At 54.1% G+C, this 5000-nt stretch overlaps 1 non-coding gene across 1 annotated transcript in view; it reads left to right on the top strand.

The window, feature by feature from the left end:
• Window positions 1-3969: 3969 nt before the first annotated feature.
• The window catches only part of LOC124621026, a 1910-nt gene continuing 879 nt past the window's right edge, over window positions 3970-5000 (top strand). Inside the window, exon 1 of the ribosomal RNA XR_006980517.1 lies at window positions 3970-5000. This exon is cut by the window's right edge and continues 879 nt beyond it. This is a non-coding gene — a ribosomal RNA (small subunit ribosomal RNA).

Genomic DNA, 5000 nt, shown 5'->3' with positions numbered 1-5000 from the left:
GCACCCCAACGCCAGCGCCTCTGCCGCACGAAGTCGTGGACCGGCAATCACTCCACCTGCACCCGTTCGTGCCCCACCCCAACCGCCCAACTCGCAACTCCAGCGGATGAACGGCGGACTTTGCTCGCACTCGCAATGTGCAATCCACCCCTATAACGTGCGTTTCATGAAGAGTTATGTCCAATATGCGACATTCCCGCTGTCCATATACATGAGCTGCGAGCTGTACCACTTACGAGCTACAGACGCGATCGCGTTGCTCTCTGTACGAATGCAGATGCTCAGCGGTCAGCTAGGAGGCGCTCCATCCATGTCGGTACCGGTGAGCGTTGCACTCGCAGTCGCAAAAACGTACGGCAAGTATATTACTCGGAAGAGTCAATGACAGTCCAAGCCCCCCTGCGTGGGAAGAGTCTTTCTAGGCAATGACCCACCGGAAGGGCGCAGCGTCCCCCACCCCCAGACATGTGACGTCACACAATCGGTATTGACGACTAGACTGATTCCTTATAATCATTTGCCATACACCGGTGGAACCTGCCGAGACGAGTAACTACATAGCGGGCTCGCCGTGTCACTAATGTACAGAGATACAACAGTTTCGACTGGAACCGGATTAAACGTATACACGGCGCTGATTAGTAATAGATAGAGCCATCAGAATACAGATAATGTATACAACTGTCCGTATACATGCTGAAAGACTCTGCTCACAATCACAACCACACGTCAGCCAGACACTCTTATCACGCACTACACTCTGCCTGTAACAGGCACACAGACAATATGTAAGCACCAGCATGGAACAACACCCAGTGCATCCTCTCCGCCACATTAGACAATCCACACTATCATAACCAGACCGGGAGGTCCACTCGGAAAACAGAATATCCCACCCTTCCGACAACCACCATTGCTCAGCTAAGCCACCAACACCCACACATGTCCTACACAGGGGTGCACCCAACATCACAATACTGCCTCCTGTCACAGCACACAAAGAATGGCAGGAATGAAAGAAACAGGTCTGCCACAAGCATGGAATCAGAGCGCCACCTGTCATGAGCCAAAGGTGCACCCTGACGTGGCAAATCAGATGATGCCGCAGGCATCCACTTACTATAATCACAATCAACAAACCGGCCGCCGCCCCCCCCCCCCCAAAACACCGTTCCTGGCAACAATGTGTACCTTAACCTAACCCATATTGTGCCTTAACCTAACCCATATTGTGTCTTAACCTAACCCATATTGTGCCTTAACCTAACCCATATTGCGCCTTAACCTAACCCATATTGCGCCTTAACCTAACCCATATTGCGCCTTAACCTAACCCATATTGCGCCTTAACCTAACCCATATTGCGCCTTAACCTAACCCATATTGCGCCTTAACCTAACCCATATTGCGCCTTAACCTAACCCATGTTGTGCCTTAACCTAACCCATGTTGTGCCTTAACCTAACCCATATTGTGCCTTAACCTAACCCATATTGTACCTTAACCTAACCCATATTGTGCCTTAACCTAACCCATATTGCGCCTTAACCTAACCCATATTGCGCCTTAACCTAACCCATATTGTACCTTAACCTAACCCATATTGTACCTTAACTTAACCCATATTGTACCTTAACCTAACCCATATTGTGCCTTAACCTAACCCATATTGTGCCTTAACCTAACCCATATTGCGCCTTAACCTAACCCATATTGCGCCTTAACCTAACCCATATTGCGCCTTAACCTAACCTATATTGCGCCTTAACCTAACCTACATTGCGCCTTAACCTAACCTATATTGCGCCTTAACCTAACCCACGTTGCGCCTTAACCTAACCCACGTTGCGCCTTAACCTAACCCACGTTGCGCCTTAACCTAACCCACGTTGCGCCTTAACCTACCCCACGTTGCGCCTTAACCCAACACACGTTGCGCCTTAACCCAACACACTTTGCGCCTTAACCCAACACACTTTGCGCCTTAACCCAACACACGTTGCGCCTTAACCCAACACACGTTGGGCCTTAACCCAACACACGTTGGGCCTTAACCCAACACACGTTGGGCCTTAACCCAACACACGTTGGGCCTTAACCCAACACACGTTGGGCCTTAACCCAACACACGTTGGGCCTTAACCCAACACACGTTGGGCCTTAACCCAACACACGTTGTGCCTTAACCCAACACACGTTGGGCCTTAACCCAACACACGTTGGGCCTTAACCCAACACACGTTGGGCCTTAACCCAACACACGTTGGGCCTTAACCTGCTCTGTAATTGTCATACGACGCGTTAAATTAGTGTAGTGTTGCCTAACTGCAACCCCCGCAATATAGTTTGCTACTCGCACTGCCTGGTCCCCAGTGTATCGCTTCATGTTAAACACCTTGCAGCGATACACTGTAATGTGGATGGCAGCAGGACGTACATGCTCAATGCCCTTCGCAGTTGTTCATTGGCATTCGCATGGCGAAGCACTTAGCCTACGCTGTGGTACGGCCTGTGTCAACTGTCCGCTGATGTTGTACGTCCAAATCACACACTGTACTGCACATTGGTCCTCATGTACTGAATGATACATCGTGGTACATGTGACCGTACAACGACTGCGCCAACAACGGCGAACCATGCGGTCCAACTGTTGTGCACTCAGCTACGTGTCGTCTCCCTATAAGAGCCGGATTGCAGTGTGGTATGCCCTGGATGGCGATCAGCATGAGCCGTCTGTTGATGTAGTGGCGCGTGTTGTCAGACGTAGTCGTCTCTTCTCACACACCGTGACAGCATGGTGCACTGCGTTCCACATCTGCGACATGCGACAGAGGCCGGTTGACAGTCGTTCGCGCAATGGACATCGCATACGTACGGGGGCCACCTTCCACGTGTTCGCGAAGCGTGCACATGTTGTTGCGTGTATGTGGGCAGACATAGTGTGTCGTGACACCTGACACAGGCATGCAACAATCGTTGAATTTGCAAATGGCGATGGACGTCTACGTTTGCTGGTGACGTTACGCAAATGAACAACTGGTAAACCGTTGTGGTGCGGTTGTTCCCGCTAGAGGTAAATCAGTGATGGCGACGATCGGTTGAGCTACCAACCGGTTGTTTCAGCGATACCCACCATGCCCACGAACGTGAATGGCATCTGGGTGTGAAGCGATACGCGGCGGTGGCTGGGTGGGACCGGCCCCGGCCGGTGAGGGGGGGCCTCCCGGCGTGCTGGCCGCGCGGTGCGTGGGCGCACGCGCTACAGCCGGCTGGTGGGGGCGGCCAGTGGCAGGCGCGCCGGCCGACGGAGGCGGCAGGCGGCGCAGCTGCGCGCCGGCGCACCCTGCACGCGGCGCCGTGCGGCCAAAGTAGGTCCTCGCGGGCCCGGTGCGAAGCGCGGTGGACATCTGCAGTGTGCTGGTCCGATTGAGGACTGTGCGCGCTGAGGATGCGCCGCCGCCCGGCGCTCGGCGCCGCGACGCCGTCTGCTGCTCGGTCGCCTCTGCGGTTCTCGCAGGTGGTTTGTATCGCAGCTGTGCGGACGTGTTGGCGCGTGCGCTGTGCTGGGAGAGTTCGCTTCGGCACCCAAGTGGGGCTTTTGTCCTTCTGTGGCGCTGGCGTTGGAGCTGCCGGTCACCGTAGGTGGCGCGTGTTGTCTCCCGCCGGCAATGCCACGACAGCACGCTCCCGGGCCTCTGTCGGCAGCGGCAAGCTCAGTTGGGAGCACGGGTGGTTGCACCTAAAGCGTCTACTCGCCAAACTCCGGGCGATTGCGCCTCTCTCGAACCCGACCAAGTACTTAGGACGGCGCTGCGCGCCGCCGGGACCTGAGAGGGTTTCGAGGTGTATTGTGCAGGGGAGCTCAGCCTCCTCCTGTTTGCAGAATAATCGAGCGGACGCTTGCGTGTTCGCGCGGGCCCCCGGGACACACTCCCGGGCGGCCGGCTGCTCAGCTCTAGTTGACGCAGCTCCCTGGTTGATCCTGCCAGTAGTCATATGCTTGTCTCAAAGATTAAGCCATGCATGTCTCAGTACAAGCCGCATTAAGGTGAAACCGCGAATGGCTCATTAAATCAGTTATGGTTCCTTAGATCGTACCCACGTTACTTGGATAACTGTGGTAATTCTAGAGCTAATACATGCAAACAGAGTCCCGACCAGAGATGGAAGGGACGCTTTTATTAGATCAAAACCAATCGGTCGGCTCGTCCGGTCCGTTTGCCTTGGTGACTCTGAATAACTTTGGGCTGATCGCACGGTCCTCGTACCGGCGACGCATCTTTCAAATGTCTGCCTTATCAACTGTCGATGGTAGGTTCTGCGCCTACCATGGTTGTAACGGGTAACGGGGAATCAGGGTTCGATTCCGGAGAGGGAGCCTGAGAAACGGCTACCACATCCAAGGAAGGCAGCAGGCGCGCAAATTACCCACTCCCGGCACGGGGAGGTAGTGACGAAAAATAACGATACGGGACTCATCCGAGGCCCCGTAATCGGAATGAGTACACTTTAAATCCTTTAACGAGTATCTATTGGAGGGCAAGTCTGGTGCCAGCAGCCGCGGTAATTCCAGCTCCAATAGCGTATATTAAAGTTGTTGCGGTTAAAAAGCTCGTAGTTGGATTTGTGTCCCACGCTGTTGGTTCACCGCCCGTCGGTGTTTAACTGGCATGTATCGTGGGACGTCCTGCCGGTGGGGCGAGCCGAAGGCGTGCGACGCGCCTCGTGCGTGCTCGTGCGTCCCGAGGCGGACCCCGTTGCAATCCTACCAGGGTGCTCTTGAGTGAGTGTCTCGGTGGGCCGGCACGTTTACTTTGAACAAATTAGAGTGCTTAAAGCAGGCAAGCCCGCCTGAATACTGTGTGCATGGAATAATGGAATAGGACCTCGGTTCTATTTTGTTGGTTTTCGGAACCCGAGGTAATGATTAATAGGGACAGGCGGGGGCATTCGTATTGCGACGTTAGAGGTGAAATTCTTGGATCGTCGCAAGACGAACA

This window comes from Schistocerca americana, chromosome 6, assembly GCF_021461395.2.
Source record: "Schistocerca americana isolate TAMUIC-IGC-003095 chromosome 6, iqSchAmer2.1, whole genome shotgun sequence".
Lineage (NCBI taxonomy): Eukaryota > Metazoa > Arthropoda > Insecta > Orthoptera > Acrididae > Schistocerca > Schistocerca americana.
Note: the sequence above shows the minus strand (reverse complement) of the source record. Positions and strands in the feature narration are given on the sequence as shown.